The following is a 20,087-nucleotide window of genomic DNA, read 5'->3' on the forward strand; positions in this document are numbered from 1 at the left end:
CGACTTGTGTTCATAGCAAAGTGAGGGTTTCCTTTGTAAGTTTTCGAATTAACACAAAGGTTGGAATTTTCCCGTATTTGATTGTGTTCTCTTTAAGTTTGCTGCCTAAAATTATCTAAGTACAAACTTGATGAAAATTTGGCTAAGTTGTCACGACCCAAACCGATGGGCTATGATGAGTGCCCGAGCCTACCTATCGAACACCCCTAAGCATACGTCTAAGATAAAACGTGAAATAAGTGTAGGACATGCATAACATCTGGAGGTAAACTACTGAATTATGTGAATAACATACGCGAGAAAACGTGCCCAAAAAGACATGTACATATATATACGGAATACGGTAGGGCGTGCCGACAAGGCCACATACTATCCGATTATACATGATTGTCTACAGATCTCTAATAGAGTGTACAACTGTATAAAGGACGAGACTGGGCCCCGTCATACCCATATATGTATACAAACATATTGTACCAAAAACTCAAAAGCATCTCCAGATCAAATGGAGCACACCAACTCTCGCTGAACAAGGATCCTAAGAAGGGGGACCGTCAGCCTGTCTACCTGCACCTGCGGGTATGAAACGCAGGCTCCAGAAAATAGGGGCATCAGTACGAATAATGTACCGAGTATTTAAGGCATGAAAATCAGTACATAGAAGACATAAAAGAAGTATGGAGTAAAGGAATCCGCCTGTAAGCCTAAATAACTTTGTGAATCCTGAAATATTTATAATATCATGCATGTGCGTATAAATTTCATATCATGCATAGGTATATGCGTACATAACGTTATCAAGCCTCTGAGGGCATCCCATCATATCATCTCGGCCTCAGTGGGCGAAATCATCAAAGTATACCAACTGATCAGGTGGTGCTTCGTATATAACGCCGTAACTTTTCCTCATACCCATATATATATACCAACTGATCAGGTGGTGCTTCGTGTGTGTGTGGTGCATGACACACCCATAAACAAGACTCTACTAGACACGGCTTGTAGACTCCCTAGGACAGAACTGCTCTGATACCACTTTTGTCACGACCCAAACCGATGGGCCGCGATGGGCACCCGGTACCTTACTCAACCGAGTACCAACGTAACGTATCTTTCTTATTACATTATCATATACACGTGACATACGGGCCTAATAGGCCAACATGATCATTTATAAACTCAAAACATAGGCCGACAAGGCCGTACAATCTTTCACGTACACGACATATGTCTACAAGCCTCTAAGAGTACATAATTGTCATAAAGGTCGGGACAGAGCCCCGCTATACCAAACCATACATATCTAAATCATACTGACCAAACAAGCAACTCCGGAGCAAATGGAGTGCACCAATATATTCTGCTGAGATGATCGCCTATTTGGAGGACTCTCGACCTGCGGGCATGAAACACAGCGTCCCCAGGCAAAAGGGACGTCAGTACAAATAATGTACCGAGTACGTAAGGAATGAAAATCAGTAAATAATAGACATGAGAGAAACATGGAGTAAAAGACTCGATATGTACGTTTGCATAGCTCTATGAATCATTTCATTTTTATAATGTTATGCATATGCGTATAAATGTCATACCACGCATAGGTATATGTGTTCATAACATCACCAAGCCACTGAGGGCATTCCATCATATCATTTCGGCCACCGTGGGAAAATCATCAACGTATACCAGCTGATCAGGTGGTGGTGCATATATAACTCCATAACCTTTTTTCATATCCCATATACATATAATATACCTATATACGCGTATATAATACCATCTGGTCATGGGTCAATGTACATGTATAAATGCATGAAATGCATAAGAAATACGTTAATAAGATTTTTTCGGAATGTCATAAAAATAATATGCTTGTCGGATAAATTTTATCAAATACGTATTTTTCTGAGACCCATGAACAGAAGATATATAATAATTCACATGGGAAAATCAAGTATATAGACACCCCTAATATTTTTATGAATAGAGTCATTTATGAAAATTGTGCATTTGCTTGTTTCGTTCGTGTCGTATACATAATGCCAAAAGAAAGAAGGGATAGCCTTAACATACCTGTAAAATCAAGCACAGAATATATCCTGAAATCAATATTTTGCAACCAACTAAAACATCCCACCAAAAACCCATATAGATTGTCACTGAAGCAATCTCCATCAGAAAAATAACTCCAGCACAACATTTTTTTAAAAACTGTTACCCAAAAGAAAGTAAAAAGCTACGAAGGAATTCCAACCTAAGCTCTTAACATACAACATCTACAGAAAGCAAAGCATATTGGATAGTGAAGTAAAGAGATTGTTAGAATTGAGAGCTTCCTCCGTAAGCTTAAACAACTATAATATTTTGAAGAACGTTAGACTTTAGCCACCCAAAATCATGTGACTAGGTGGTGCAGTATTGTTACTTGCATAGCCTTATTGGGAAGATACGCATATCATTTAAGGAACTACCTGGAAAAGTTTTTTTGAATACAAATGACTAATGACTTGATGTGTTTAATCTAAAAATGCCACCTTACCAAAGTGATTCAATAGTCACTTGATATATTTTTCATGTGGCTGCCACGTTGCCTTAGTCTTTATCCAAATTTTTGCCATTCAAGAGTCTTGATATATTTCCTTAGCCATTCAAGAATCTCGATATATTTCTATCCCATTATCCAATAATTCACATAATTAAGGATTATTTCTAATTACTTAAAATACTACCTACTTTAACACACTTTGTACACCTTACTATCATGGTCATGTGATACCTTGTATGGTATTAGTCCATAAATACCGGATATTTTAGCTCGGGCCGTATATTATCCCAAAATGTCAAACTTCGACGAAAATTATTTTCTTTGATTTGCTTACCCTCTCACCTTCACGAATTTACTCATTACTTATTTCAAATAGCATAATGCTTATAATCTTAAAATAATCTCATTCCCGAACTTACGTCGATTATCTTACGATAAATTAAATGTACAATACTATAGCGTGTAACATCGTCGTAATAAATTACTGCGGAGCGTAACATCATCGTAATAAATTACTGCGGAGCGTAACATCATTCCCCCTTTGGAACATTCTTCCTCGAATGTTGACTGATGCACTTATCATTTTCATAACCTATGTCTTCCAAATACTTTAGTATTCTCTCCTTGCCATCCAGGCAATTTTTCAGTGAATAAATCCAAAGGCCAAGGCATTCCCCCTCTAGGCCTCTTTCTCATACCACGACTTGTTGTCGGAATCCTTCCAATCTCGTAACTTTGCTACCTTCTATCATGCAGCCTGTATGACTTTGTCCTTGTATGTGCGCTTATGCGACTCTTCTCTCCTTTTTCCTCCAGCTTTTAGCTAATCTCTAGGCCTCATTTTGTGAACATATATAAAATTATGACAAGTTGTCCTTCTGGGCGTCTATGGTTTTACTACATCTAAGTAAGTTCCCCATTGTTACTGAGGTCTGCTACCAAACTCCAGGTTACTCTCGTTGCTTATCCTATATATATAAATCTAAGTCCTTTAATGCTTTCTCATTACTATTCATCTTAAGTATGATGGCTTGATCTCATCTCATACTGTTGAACTTTTATCCATCTATTGTTGATTCACCTTAATGTTGATCCATCATCTACCACTGATAAATTGATCTCTTATGTAACACTGCCGCTAGGGCTCACATCTCATCGGGGACATCTGGAGTAATTATATTGATCCACCTAGGGGCGATAATATACTTCCATAACCGTATTTTGTAGCATCCTAGTATGACTCACCTTACATGGGTATTTTAATCCCGTACAATTCATGAAATCCTCTTCAAGTCATTACTCAATCGAAAGACCAAACGTCATCCTTTATCTATCACAATCACATCCTCATTCTACTACCGGGGCAGCATTCCATTTCTTCTAGATGCTATTAGTCTTAGATCCCCTTGAGTTCATTTAGGTTATACTGAACTCTTTACAACTTAGAGAAACCATTAGCTCTCTTGTGGGCTTAATCCCGAGGACTTATCCATTCTCATCACCTTCTCACTTGCCCTTTCTCATCCTTACCCCTGTCATAAAACTTTATCGCTTTACTATACTTTAGCTTGCGACCTATACATATCTATTTATACTACTCGCAACCTTCCTTCAACTTGCTTGCACCGCAGATTTCCTTGTGTTATTTTAGAACATCAAGCGAGACATCACATCGTCTCTAACTCTTATTTACTCTCTTAACTAGATCTCTCGGTACCTAGAAACCATAGGCTATAATACATGCCATTGGCGATGCCACTATCATTCCTGGATACTGAATCCCAGCATTTTTAGCCTTCTATCCGAAGTATGGACTATCCACAACCTTCTGCATTTGAGTATCTCGTACGTTGTTTACCTTTACCTTACTTACTGTAAAAGCTCGCATCACATTTTCTATCTATTTCATGACCTCCCTTCTACATAGGTATAATTCACGTCCGCAGCTTGAAACTTTATTATAAAACTTGCTCACTTGATATATTTTCCATGTGGCTGCCATGTTGCTTTAGTCTTTATCCAAGGTTTTGCCATTCAAGAGTCTTGATATATTTCCTTGGCCATTCAAGAGTCTCGATATATTTCTATCCCATTATCCAATAATTCACATAATTAAGGATTATCTCTAATTACTTAAAATACTACCTACTTTTAACACACTTTGTACACCTTACTATCATGGTCATGTGGTACCTTGTATGGTATTAGTCCATAAATATCGGGTATTTTAGCTCTGGCCATATTTTATCCCAAAATATCAAACTTCGACCAAAATTATTTTCTTCGATTTGCTTACCCTCTCATCTTCACAAATTTACTCATTACTTCTTTCAAATAGCATAATGCTTATAATCTTAAAATAATCTTATTCCCAAACTTACGTCGATTATATTACGATAAATTCAATGTACAATACTATAGGGTGTAACATCGTCGTAATAAATTACTACGGAGCGTAACATCATCGTAATAAATTACTGTGGAGCGTAACATCATTCCCCCCTTTGGAACATTCGTCCTCGAATGTTAACTGATACACTTATCATTTTCATAACCTATGTCTTCCGAATACTTTAGTATTCTCTCCTTGAAATCTAGGCAATTGTTCTGTGAATAAATCCAAAGGACAAGGCATTCCCCCTCTAGGCCTCTTTCTCATACCACGACTTGTGGTCGGAATCCTTCCAATCTCGTAACTTTGCTACCTTCTATCATTCAGCCTGTATGACTTTATCCTTGTACGTGCGCCTATGCGACTCTTCTCTCCTTTTTCCTACAGCTTTTAGCTAATCTCCAGGCCTCATTTTGTATACATATATAAAATTATGACAAGTTGTCCTTCTGGGCGTCTATGGTTTTACTACATCTAAGTAAGTCCCCCATTATTACTGAGGTCTGCTACCAAACTCCAGGTTACTCTCGTTGCTTATCCCATATATATAAATCTAAGTCCTTTAATGCTTCCTCATTACTATTCATCTTAAGTATGATGGCTTGATCTCATCTCATACTGTTGAACTTTTATCCATCTATTGTTGATTCGCCTTAATGTTGATCCATCATCTACCACTGATAACTTGATCTCTTATGTAACACTGCCGCTAGGGCTCACGTCTCATAGGGGACATCTGGAGTAATTATATTGATCCACCTAGGGGCGATAATATACTTCCATAACCGTATTTTGTAGCATCCCAGTATGACTCACCTTACATGGGTATTTTAATCCCGTACAATTCATGAAATCCTCTTCAAGTCATTACTCAATCGAAAGACCAAACGTCATCCTTTATCTATCACAATCACATCCTCATTCCACTACCGGGGCAGCATTCCATTTCTTCTAGATGCTATTAGTCTTAGATCCCCTTGAGTTCATTTAGGCTATACTGAACTCTTTACAACTTAGAGAAACCATTAGCTCTATTGTGGGCTTAATCCCGAGGACTTATCCATTCTCATCACCTTCTCACTTGCCCTTTCTCATCCTTATTCCTGTCATAAAACTTTGTCGCTTTACTATATTTTAGCTTGCGACCTATACGTATCTATTTATACTACTCGCAACCTTCCTTCAACTTGTTTGCACCGCAGATTTCCTTGTTTTATTTTAGAACATCAAGCGAGACATCACATCGTCTCTAACTCTTATTTACTCTCTTAACTAGATCTCTCGGTACCTAGAAACCATAGGCTGGAAGACATGCCGTTGGCGATGCCGTTATCATTCCTGGATACTGAATCCCAGCGCTTTTAGCCTTCTATCTAAAGTATGGACTATCCACAACCTTCTGCATTTGAGTATCTCGTACCTTCTTTACCTTTACCTTACTTACTTTATAATCTCGCATCACATTTTCTATCTCTTTCATGACCTCCCTTCTACATAGGTATAATTCACGTCCGCAACTTGAAACTTTATTATAATACTTGCTCTCTTGATAAATTTTCCATGTGGCTGCCATGTTTCCTTAGTCTTTATCTAAAGTTTTGCCATTCAAAAGTCTTGATATATTTCCTTAGCCATTCAAGAGTCTTGATATATTTCTATCCCATTATCCAATAATTCACATAATTAAGGATTATCTCTAATTACTTAAAATACTATCTACTTTTAACACACTTTGTACACCTTACTATCATGGTCATGTGGTACCTTATATGGTATTAGTCCATAAATACTGGATATTTTAGCTCGGGCCGTATTTTATCCCAAAATGTCAAACTTCGACCAAAATTATTTTCTTCGATTTTCTTACCCTCTCACCTTCATGAATCTACTCATTACTTGTTTCAAATAGCATAATGCTTATAATCTTAAAATAATCTCATTTCCGAACTTACGTCGATTATCTTACGACAAATTCAATGTACAATACTATAAGGTGTAACATCGTCGTAATAAATTACTGTGGAGCGTAACATCATTCCCCCCTTCGGAACATTCGTCCTCGAATGTTGACTGATGCACTTATCATTTTCATAACCTATGTCTTCCGAATACTTTAGTATTCTCTCCTTGCCATCTAGGCAATTGTTCTGTGAATAAATCCAAAGGCCAAGGCATTCCCCCTCTAGGCCTCTTTCTCATACCATGACTTGTGGTCGGAATCCTTCCAATCTCGTAACTGTTGCTACCTTCTATCATGCAGCCTGTATGACTTTGTCCTTATACATGTGCCTATGTGACTCTTCTCTCCTTTTTCCTCAAGCTTTTAGCCAATCTCTAGGCCTCATTTTGTGAACATATATAAAATTATGACAAGCTGTCCTTCTGGGCATCTATGGCTTTACTACATCTAAGTAAGCGCCCCATTGTTACTGAGGTCTGCTACCAAACTCTAGGTTACTCTCGTTGCTTATCCCATATATATAAATCTAAGTCCTTTAATGCTTCCTCATTACTATTCATCTTAAGTATGACGGCTTGATCTCATCTCATACTATTGAACTTTTATCCATCTATTGTTGATTCACCTTAATATTGATCCATCATCTACCACTGATAACTTGATCTCTTATGTAACACTGCCGCTAGGGCTCACGTCTCGTCGGGGACATCTGGAGTAATTAGATTGATCCACCTAGGGGCGATAATATACTTCCATAACTGTATTTTGTAGAATCCCAGTATGACTCACCTTACATGGGTATTTTAATCCCGTACAATTCATGAAATCCTCTTCAAGTCATACTCAATCGAAGGACCAAACGTCATTCTTTATCTATCACAATCACATCCTCATTCCACTACCGGGGCAGCATTCCTCTTAGATCCCCTTGAGTTCATTCAGGCTATACTGAATTCTTTATAACTTAGAGAAACCATTAGCTCTCTTATAGGCTTAATCCCGAGGACTTATCCATTCTCATCACCTTCTCACTTGCCCTTTCTCATCCTTGCTCCTGTCATAAAACTTTGTCGCTTTACTATACTTTAGCTTGCGACCTATACATATCTATTTATACTACTCGCAACCTTCCTTCAACTTGCTTGCACCACAGATTTCCTTGTGTTATTTTAGAACATCAAGCGATACATCACATCGTCTTTAACTCTTATTTATTCTCTTAACTAGATCTCTCGGTACCTAGAAACCATAGGTTGGAAGACATGCCGTTGGCGATGCCGCTATCATTCCTGGATACTGAATCCCAGCACTTTTAGCCTTCTATCCGAAGTATGGACTATCCACAACCTTCTGCATTTGAGTATATCGTACGTTGTTTACCTTTACCTTACTTACCTTAAAATCTCGCATCACATTTTCTATCTCTTTCATGACCTCCCTTCTATATAGGTATAATTCACGTCCGCAGCTTGAAACTTTATTATAATACTTGCACCTCTGGTGCATACACAATCCAGTGGGAGCTTCATACTTCTTATGAGGCTGGTACTTCTTCTAACTAGCTTTATCGTACAACCATTATAGAATATGGCTACTGTACTATCTCTCTTATACCTCTAATATCTAAGAGTAATCCTGCAATGTTCTCAATCACAAGGTATATGATTTTCTGGGTCCAATAATCAGATTCCTGATTTACTTCGTTGATGTAACTCTTTAGTTTTCTTCTCCTTCTGATCAACCTTTATGTAGGCTTAAGCTATCTCTTGATCTACGGCTCATGAAATTAGTTATTACTTTAGCCTTTCATGGGTGCTATGGAATATCCATGATTCAATCTTCTGATAACTCAATCCTTTATCTATGCTCTAGGCTCAATTCTTTCTTTTAACTTATACCGGAGTCTTCAACGGCTGTATGATTGTCAACATACATGCTGCATGTATAAAAACTCTGAACTCTTAAGTGCGTTCATAACGTAACTAACTCTGGATTATCAATCGAATGATTCTCTCCGTTCCTTCTCGGCTTTCTTTAAATGTAAGCAATTACTTTTCCTGGTCTTCCTGCCCCCTTGCTGCGTGCATACTTAGCTTACCTTAGTGCCAACACATATTGAATTCCATACAACTCATGTGATCCTGAATATCACTTCTGATTTTTACTTCCCATTCATTAACCAAAGTAGGTGCCACTTTCTTATGGAGTGCATACAATGTTGTAGTGAGACTGTTGTTACACGACCATTTCCTCTTTAGGTCACTGTGCTTAGGTTGAAGCCTTCTTCCTTATTTCCTCAGCTAGTCTTTTATTGAAGTACTTAGGGAGGACTCTCTGACTCTTGTAAAGCTACGAGCTTATTACATCGTATACTCGACGGACCTTTTGATTTCCTTCCCTGCCTATAATTATCCGTAGTTATTTACCTCCACGCCCTTATGCTTGTATGGCTGCTTCTGAACTGAAGTTTTGTCTGTCTTCCCAGTAAGACTATCTTTTATTTCCATAACATTCATACGGTACCTTTAACTACCCCGACTCCTATTTGAATATTTCTCAAGTATTACAATGTCATATCTGCGAGACTGAATTCCCCATGTTGGGGTTCACTATGTTTATCTTGCACGATCTGTTGATTTGTCTGCATCCTCTTGTCTAGCCATAACTAGGCTCTTCCTGAATCAACTACTAACTACTCAATGGCTCATTCTCATATCAATATTTTGCGTAATCTTTCGTGGGTCACTTCCTTTATCTTAACTTACGTCCCGCACTGGCTCCTTATATATCAATAACATCTCAGGCAGGAACCCTTACCTCCTCTCCTTGATGTCGTGTTAGCATAATGTTCAGGAATCATAGTATATTTGTAGGATTTGAATGAGTGCAATCTCATCCCCTTCTCATTTTTATCGCATTCTTTCTTTACCATTCCATAGTTACTAGGACTACTTAATTCTGACTTAATGCCACATCATACCATATTCCCCCCTTTAGGGGAGCACTAAGATTTAGTGCTACGATGATCTACGTATAGATGTTTTACCTTTTCATCTTTGGCATCTTTTCACATCATCGAAGATCATTACTCGCCTCACAGTAATCCTTCTGTACCAAGGATAACAAAATTCCTCACTCGCGAGGGTGACACTTAGTGTAACCGGCACATACAGTCTCTGAAGCTTAACTTTACTCACCTTGCTTGCTTTAGGGAAGCGTCTTCCTGAATGACCTTTAAAGGGTATTCTTCTGTCGTCCATTCTATAATCTCCGGGACGCAATCTGTGAAATTCTTATGATGCCGACTATTACTCAGTCCCTAGTTCATGTTTAGTTTATCTTGTTCATCAGTCCATGCTGATTTTTTATTACTCTGGGGTCTAATTTTTCCTTTTGGTAATCACGTTGGAGTCACGAACTTATTTCTCAAAATGAGGATATGACTTTATGGCCTATACTCTTTTGTTTTCTCGAGGCCTGTCACCTGCCGTCCTTTCCTTCACTTGACTATAGACCCTGTAATATTGTCATCTTTTTGATCTACCGTTGTCATCCTTGTATCAGATCTTACTCATAATGCTTCATTAACTCTCTTCTTATTTCCGCTAATATTTATGTCTATCACTTTATTCTGAAAACTCGAATAAGACATTCTTTTGCTTTTAACTCCCCTTTACTCCATCCAGTGGCTCTTCGGGTTGTTTAACGTTCTCGCTCTACTAGGGACGGGAGTCACACTAAGATAATATTTATCCCTTTCAGGCTTCCAGTGCCTATCTTTGTAGTACTCATATCTAGTTGTACTATTTTAGAGTGCACCATCTGGGCGTCTCACAAGGAGATCTATTAGCACATTTGCAATATCTTTCGGAAATGTCAGCTAACGCTAATAATACATCCACCATTTGGGTTACCCTAACCCCAGCTAGATCCCGATATCCTGCCTTCTCTTATACTACTCAAAAGGCTTATATTCCTCTGCGATAATCTTCATTAGCTGGGTAGCTCGTACCCTTTTTCATCTTGCTTCTTTTACTTGCTGAAACTTGTATCTACCTTCCGATTCTCTTATTCCTTTTCACTATGTGGGTAGATATTCTTACCTTAAGGCTCCTTATCAATAAGCTTACACACATGTTTTGCTGAAAACTTCACATTTACTCATCATAAGCATCATGAAAAATCGAGTTCCTCTGACTCAACTCTTCCACAGCTATATCTCTTACCAACCGTCTTTCCGTAAGTAAGTAGGCATTGCCGTATTATGAATAAGATAGAGTTTAGGAAATTGAGTTCTTACAACTGAGATCTACCACACGATCTAGAGTAAGAAGTAAGAGTGAAAATCCTAAATGCCTTGTAGCCTCGTGCTTATAAGTGCGGTGCACAACACACCCAAAAATAAGACTCTGCTAGACACGGCTTGTAGACTCCCTAGGACAGAACTTCTCTGATACTACTTTTATCACGACCCAAATCAATGAGCCGCGATGGGCACCCAGTACCTTACTCAACCGAGTACCTACGTAACGTATCTTTCTTATTACATCATCATATACACGTGACATACGGGCCTAATAGGCCAACATAATCATTTATAAACTCAAAACATAGGCCGACAAGGTCGTACAATCTTTCACGTACACGATATATGTCTACAAGCCTCTTGGAGTACATAATTGTCATAAAGGTCGGGACAGAGCCCCGCCATACCAAACCATACACATCTAAATCATACCGACCAAACAAGCAACTCCGGAGCAAATGGAGTGCACCAATATATTCTGCTGAGATGATCGCCTACTTGGAGGACTCTCGACCTGCGGGCATGAAACGCAGCGTCCCCACGCAAAAAGCACGTCAGTACAAATATTGTACCGAGTACGTAAGGAACGAAAATCAGTAAATAATAGACATGCGAGAAACATGGAGTAAAAGACTCGACATGTACGTCTGCATAGCTCTGTGAATCATTTTATTTTTATAATGTCATGCATATGCGTTTAAATGTCATACCATGCATAGGTATATGTGTTCATAATATCATCAAGCCACTGAGGGCATCCCATCATATCATTTCGGCCACTGTGGGCAAATCATCAACGTATACTAGCTGATCAGGTGGTGGTGCGTATATAATGCCATAACCTTTTTTCATATCCCATATACATATAATATACCTATATACGCGTATATAACACCATCTGGTCATGGGTAAATGTATATGTATAAATGCATGAAATGCATAAGAAATACGTTAATAATATTTTCTCGGAATATCATAAAAATAATATGCCTGTCGGATAAATTTTGTCAAATACGTATTTTTCTGAAACCCATGAACAGAAGATATAATAATAATTCACATGGAGAATCAAGAATATAGACACCCTTAATATTTCTATAAATAGAGTCATTTATAGAAATTGTGCATTTGCTCGTTTCGTTCGTGTCGTATAGATAATGCCAAAAGAAAGAAGGGATAGCCTTAACATACATGTAAAAGCAAGCACAAAATATATCCTGAAATCAATGTTTTGCAACCAGCTAAAACTTTCCACCAGAAACCCATATAGATCGTCACTGAAGCAATCTCCACCAGAAAAATAACTCCAGCACAACATTTTTTTAAAAACTATTACCCAAAAGAAAGTAAAAAGCTACGAAGGAATTCCCACCTAAGCTCTTAACATACATCATCTACAGAAAGCAAAGCATATTGGATAGTGAAGTAAAGAGATTGTTGGAATTGAGAGCTTCCTCCGTAAGCTTAAGCAACTATAATATTTTGAAGAACGTTAGACTTTAGCCACCCAAAATCATGCGACTAGGTGGTGCAATATTGTTACTTGCATAGCCTTATTTGGAAGATACGTATGTAATTTAAGGAACTACCTGGAAAAGTTTTTTTGAATACAAATGACTAATGACTAATGTTTTTAATCTAAAAATGCCACCTTACCAAAGTGATTCAATAGTCACTTGATATATTTTCCATGTGGCTGCCACGTTGCCTTAGTCTTTATCCAAAGTTACCAAAGTGATTCAATAGTCACTTGATATATTTTCCATGTGGCTGCCACGTTGCCTTAGTCTTTATCCAAAGTTTTGCCATTCAAGAGTCTTGATATATTTTCTTAGCCATTCAAGAGTCTCGATATATTTCTATCCAATTATCCAATAATTTACATAATTAAGGATTATCTCTAATTACTTAAAATACTACTTACTTTTAACACACTTTGTACACCTTACTATTATGGTCATGTGGTACCTTGTATGGTATTAGTCCATAAATACCGAGTATTTTAGCTCGGACCGTATTTTATTCCAAAATATCAAACTTCAACAAAAATCATTTTCTTCGATTTGCTTACCCTCTCACCTTCACGAATTTACTCATTACTTATTTCAAATAGCATAATGCTTATAATCTTAAAATAATCTTATTCCCGAACTTACGTTGATTATCTTATGACAAATTCAATGTACAATACTACAGGGTGTAACATCGTCGTAATAAATTACTGCGGAGCATAACATATATATATATTCAATGAAAAGTAAGTCAATTCCAAAATGTCAAACTTCGACGAAAATCATTTTCTTCGATTTGCTTACCCTCTCACCTTCACGAATTTACTCATCACTTGTTTCAAATAGTATAATGATTATAATCTTAAAATAATCTCATTCCCGAACTTACGTCGATTATCTTACGACAAATTTAACGTACAGTACTACAGGACGTAACATCATCGTAATAAATTACTGCGGTGCTTAACATCGACGTAATAATGCGAGGCGTAACATCATTCCCCCCCTTTGGTACATTCGTCCTCGAATGTTGATTGATGCAATTTTCATTTTCATAACCTATTTCTGAATACTTTAGTATTCTCTTATTTCCATCTAGGCAATTGTTCATGGGTCAATGTACATGTATAAATGAATGCAATGAAAAGTAAGTCAATTCCAAAATGTCAAACTTCGATGAAAATCATTTTCTTCGATTTTCTTACCCTCTCACCTTCACGAATTTACTCATTACTTGTTTCAAATAGCATAATGCTTGTAATCTTAAAATAATCTCATTCCCGAACTTACGTCGATTATCTTATGACAAATTCAATGTACAATACTACAGGGTGTAACATCGTCGTAATAAATTACTGCGGAGCATAACATATATATATATTCAATGAAAAGTAAGTCAATTATATATAATACCATTTGGTCATGGGTCAATGCACATGTATAAATGAATGCAATGAAAAGTAAGTCAATAAGATCTCTCGAAATGTCACAAAATCAATATGCCTTCGGATAAATTTTATCAATTACATATTTTTCTGAGATCCATGAACAGGAGATATAATAATAAGACACATGGGGAATCAAGAACATAGGCACCCCTAGTGCTTCTATGAATAAAGGCATTTATGAAAGTTGTGCGTTTGCTCGTTTCATTTGTATCATAGGGATCATGCCAAAAGGAAAGAAGGGATAGCCTTAACATACCTGGGCCGATTCTCTAAACAATCCCTCTAACCCACGTCTTTTGCGATAAAACACGTAACGGCGAATCGAAGTTAGGAAAAATCCATATGATATTCTTGGAAAAAATTATACCGTACTCCCTTAGAATTTGCAATTCACACTGCTATAGCATTATGTAGTTTCGTATGAATTCTTTTGTGGCTCTATCCATTACTTAGCAAAACATAAACATCACACTTTAATGATGTAGGAAGATTTTTTATCATTGTGGTATATGCGTACATAATGTCATCAAGCCTTTGAGGGCATCCCATTATATCATCTCGACCTCAGTGGGCGAAATCATCAACGTATACCGACTGATCAGGTGGTGCTTCGTATATAACGCCGTAACTTTTCCTCATACCCCATATATATATATATATATATATATATATATATATATATATATATATATATATATATATATGTGTGTGTGTGTGTGTGTGTGTGTGTGTGTGTGTGTGTGCGCGTGTGTGTGTGTGTGTGTGTGTGTGTGTGTGTGTGTGTGTGTGTATGTATGTGTGTGTGTATAATACCATCTGGTCATGGGTTAATGTACATGTATAAATGAATGCAATGAATGAGAAGTACGTCAATAAAACTCGAAATGTCACAAAATCAATATGCCTTCGGATAAATTTTATCAATTACATATTTTTCTGAGACCCATGAACAAGAGATATAATAATAAGACACATGGGGAATCAAGAATATAGGCAACCCTAGTACTTCTATAAATAGAGACATTTATAAAAGTTGTGCGTTTGCTCGTTTCATTTGTATCATAGGGATCATGCCAAAAGGAAAGAAGGGATAGACTTAACATACCTGAGCTGATTCTCTTAACAATCCCTCTAACCCACGTCTTTTGTGATAAAACACGTAGCGACGGATCGAAATAGGGAAAAATCCGTATGATATTCTTGGAAAAGATTGTACCGTACTCCCTTAGAATTTGTAACTCACGCTGCTATAGCATTATGTAGTTTCGTATGAATTCTTTTTTGGCTCCATCCGTTACTTAGCAAAACATAAACATCACACTTTAATGATGTAGGAAGATTTTTTATCATTGTGGTTTGTGGGCCCCATATTTGTGGATTACTTTGCCAAAAATCCCCTAAATATGCCACTTAGCCACATAAGCCAAAAGAGTCACTATTTGGTGTTAGCAAATATAATCCCTTGCTGCCACGTGGGGGTGATGTTTTCACCAAACACTTATCCATCGATTTTTATTTAATATGTTAACTTCTCATTAAAATCAATAATTAACCCATTACCAACATAATTAGGTACTATCCTAATTTACTTAAAATACTAATCACTTTTAACATACTTTATACACCTTACTATCATGGTCATGTGGTACATTGTATGGCACTAGTCCATAAATACGGGGTATTATAGTTTGGACCGTATTTTATCCCAAATTGTCAAACTTCAACGAAACTCATTTTCTTTGATTTGTTTTCCCTCTAACCTTCACGACACTTACTTATCACCTGTTATAAATAACATAATTACCTATATCCTCAAAATTATTCTCATTCCCGATCTTATGTTGATCAACTTACTACGAAACTTTAACGTACGAAAATACAAAATGTAACATCCTTCCCCCCTAGAAACATTCGTCCTCGGATGTTAACTCTTAGAGACTTGCGAAAATTTTGCCAGAGTCTCTTCTATAAACTAAACTACTTACTACCAACCTACCACGCAACAAACCAACTAATACAAGGCCATATTCATCAATAGCAATAATGGCCTCACACGACCAATGCCAATAACTAACATGAGAATCCATACACGTATCTTAAGGCTGTGATGTCTCAGTGTGATCCTCCTCTGGAAGAGGAAACAAGTGAGGATACATAGACTTCTTGTCTTCTTTAGCTTCCCAAGTCATTTCTTTCACATTTTTGTTTCTTCAAAGTACTTTAACCGAAGCTACGTCCTTAGTTCTCAATCTCCGAACCTTTCTATCTAGTATAGCAATGGGAGCTTTCTCATATGATAACTGCTCTGTGACCTGAACATCATCAACTGACACTATTCTAGAAGGATCTCTGCTACACTTACGGAGCATAGACACATGAAAGACTGGATGTACAGACTCCAAGTCAGAAGGCAAGTCTAACTCATATGCTACCTGGCCTACCTTGTGTATGATCTTATATGGTCCAATGTACCGAGGGCTAAGTTTTTCTTTGTTACCTAACCTCATAACACCTTTTATCGATGATACCTTTAGGAATACCCAGTCGTCAACCTGAAACTCCATGTCTCGTCGTCGATTATCCGCATAAGACTTCTAATGGATTTAAGCTGCTAATAGCCTTTCCTGTATAAGCTTAATCTTCTCGATTGTGTGTTGTACCAATTCTGGTCCTACTAACTTAATTTCCCCAATATTGAACCATCCGATAGGTGACCTACACTTCTGTCCATAAAGAGCTTTATATGGAGCCATCTGAATACTGGAATGATACCTATTATTATACGCGATCTCAACAAGTGAAGATGATCATCCCAGTTACCCTTGAAGTCTATCACACAAGCCTGTAACATATCCTCAAGTATCTGAATAGTATGCTCAGCCTGTCCGTCTGCATGGGGATGAAATGTTGTACTAAGATTTACCTGAGTCCCCAATACTCTTTGGAAGGATCTCCAGAAATTAGCTATAAACTGAGCACCTCTATCCAAGATAATAGATATAGGGATACCATGAAGTCGTACTATCTCCTTAATGTAAAGCCTTGCATAATCCTTTGGTGAATACGTAGTCCTAACAGGCAGAAAATGGGCTGATCTTGTAAGTCTATCAACAATCACCTATATAGAATCGAACTTACGCTGGGTACGAGGTAAGACTATGATAAAATCCATATTAATTACTTCCCACTTCCAAGTCAGAATCTCTATAGCCTGCAATAATCCACCGGGTTTTTGATGCTCAATCTTAACTTGCTGGCTGTTAGGGCACTGGGAAACAAACTCCGCTATATCCTTTTTCATTCCTTCCCACCAATATATTTCCCTGATATCATGATACATCTTTGTTGCTCCTGGATGGATAGAATAACGAGAATAGTAAGTCTCTCCCATAACCTGCCGGTGCAACCCTACAACATTAGGGACACATAATCGTCCTCGATATCTGTGGACCCCATCTCCTATAATCTCAAATGGTGCCTTTTCCTTCTGAGGGGTTGTATCCCTATAATGAGATAACACAGGATCCTCGTATTGGCGTTCCTTCACTTCAGTTACTAAAGAGGATGTTGCCGTGTCCTGAATAGTAACTCCGGTATCACCTGAGTCTAGTAATCGAACTCCAAGACTAGCTAGCTGATGAATCTCATAGGCTATCCCACTCTTCTCTGGCTGTAAATATGACAGGCTACCCATAGATCTATGGCTGGGGATGTCGGCTACTACATTCGCCTTCCCCGGATGGTATAAAATATCAACGTCATAGTCTTTCAGCAGCTCCAACCATCTCCTTTGGCATAAATTCAATTTCTTTTGCTTGAAGATATACTGAAGGCTCTTATGATCCGTATATATATCAACATGAATGCCATACAAGTAGTGCCTCCACATCTTTAGTGCATGAATCATCGCGGCTAACTCTAAATTGTGGGTCGGGTAATTCTTCTCGTGCTTTCTTAGTTTTCTAGAATCATAAGCTACAACCTTACCATGTTGCATAAGTACACAACCCAATCCAACGCCTGAAGCATCACAATAGATAGAATAACCATCGGTTCCCTCTAGGAGTGTTAGAACCGGTGCTGAAGTTAATTTGTCCTTCAATGCCTGGAAACTCCACTCGCAAGCATCAGTCCATTGAAACTTAGCTCCCTTCTGAGTCAATTTTGTCAATGGTGCTGAAAGAGAAGAAAATCCCTCTACGAATCTCCTGTAATAACCTGCCAAATCGAGGAAGCTACGAACCTCCATTGGTGTCGTGGGTCTAGGCCAAGTCTTCACTGCCTTAATCATTTGGGTATCAACCCGGATACCCTCACCTGAAATAATATGCACAAGGAAAGCAACATAATTCAACCAGAATTCACATTTAGAGAGTTTTGCGTACAACTTCTCTTTTTGTAGAACGTTGAGCACCGTACACAAATGATCTTCATGCTCAGCCTCTGAATGGGAATAAACCAATATATCATCGATAAATACAATCACGAACATATTTAGAAAGGGTCTGAACACACGATTCATCAAGTTTATGAATACTACTGGGGTATTGGTCAAACCGAATGACATAACACGAAACTCAAAGTGCCCGTATCTGGTTCAGAATGCTGTCTTCGAAATATCTTTCTCCTTAACCCTTACCTGATGGTACGTGAACCTCAAGTCTATCTTCGAGAAACACTTGGCACCTTGCAACTGATCAAATAGATCATCAATTCTCGGGAGTGGATACTTATTCTTGATCGTCACCTTATTCAACTGTCTATAATTAATACATATCCGCAAGGAACCATCTTTGTTACTCACAAATAACACAGGTGCTCCCATGGTGATGTACTAGGTCTGATAAAGCCTTTTTCAAGTAAGTCCCTTAGTTGTTCCTTCAACTCTCTCAGCTCTGCAGGTGCCATTCTATAGGGAGGAATAGATATTGGTTGAGTATCTGGTAATATGTCAATAGCAAACTCAATTTCTCGCTCTGGCGGAAGACCCAGAAGCTCATCGGGAAACTCATTAACCATAGGAATAAATTGAACGGTTGGTGACTCTACTTTCACATCCTGTAGCCGAACTAAGTGATAAATATAGCCCTTTTTGATCATCTTCATTTCCTTGAGATAAGAAATAAACCTACCTCTCGGCGATGCCGTATTATTTTTCCACTCCAAAACAGGATCCGTGGAAACTAGAACTGAACTATCTTTTATCTATAATCAACGTTAGCATAACAAGAAGCCAACCAATCCACCATTATAACATCAAATTCTACCATATCTAACTCAATCAGGTCTGCTACTGTAGAACGACTATGAACTACTACTATACAGTCTCTATATACCCGTCTAGCTATCACTGGATCCCCAACAGGTGTGGATAGCTCAAAAGGTTTAATTAACTCAGGTTTTATCCCAAACTTACTAGCAACCAACGGAGTGACATACGATAAGGTGGAACCTGGATCAATCAATGCATATACATCATATGAGGAGACTGATAATATACCTGTAACAACATCAGGTGACGACTCCTGATCCTGTTGACCTGCTAATGCATAAATGCGGTTCTGAGGACTGCTCGAGCTAGATGATCTACCTCTGCCTCTACCACGACCTATTGGTGCTTGTGAACCTTGCCGAGGGGGCGTACTGATGATGACGAACCAGCTATAGATCCCGTTGGCTGAACTATGCTTGCACCACCTCTCATAGGACAATCTCTCATAACGTGGCCTGGATAACCACAAGTATAACAAACACCCAACCCCATAAGGCACTGCCCGACATGCTGCTTACCACACTGAGCACATCGTGGCAAGGGCGGCCTCATATGACTTGGCTCACCCCTATACTGAGAACTAGAGACCCTGGAATTCTGACTAGGCCCTAAATATGTGGAACGATCAAATCTCCTATCGATAAACTGAGGGG

General features: G+C 38.1%; 2 long non-coding RNA genes across 3 annotated transcripts; both read right to left on the reverse strand.

The window, feature by feature from the left end:
• Positions 1-400: 400 nt before the first annotated feature.
• LOC107799948 (uncharacterized) lies at positions 401-2,458 on the reverse strand. 2 transcript variants are annotated; one of them, XR_012703140.1, is made up of 4 exons: positions 2,074-2,458; positions 1,593-1,756; positions 1,319-1,396; positions 401-593 (listed from the first exon to the last, which is right to left on the reverse strand). It is a non-coding gene; the product is annotated as an uncharacterized LOC107799948 (long non-coding RNA). The 2 variants fall into 2 exon arrangements; XR_012703139.1 differs by having other exon boundaries at positions 1,593-2,458.
• A 9,017-nt stretch (positions 2,459-11,475) lies between these two features.
• Positions 11,476-12,779, reverse strand: LOC142173808 (uncharacterized). The gene is made up of 2 exons (XR_012703164.1): positions 12,576-12,779; positions 11,476-11,717 (listed from the first exon to the last, which is right to left on the reverse strand). It is a non-coding gene; the product is annotated as an uncharacterized LOC142173808 (long non-coding RNA).
• Positions 12,780-20,087: the final 7,308 nt, after the last annotated feature.

This window comes from Nicotiana tabacum, chromosome 19 (assembly GCF_000715075.1).
Source record: "Nicotiana tabacum cultivar K326 chromosome 19, ASM71507v2, whole genome shotgun sequence".
Taxonomy (NCBI): Eukaryota; Viridiplantae; Streptophyta; class Magnoliopsida; order Solanales; family Solanaceae; genus Nicotiana; species Nicotiana tabacum.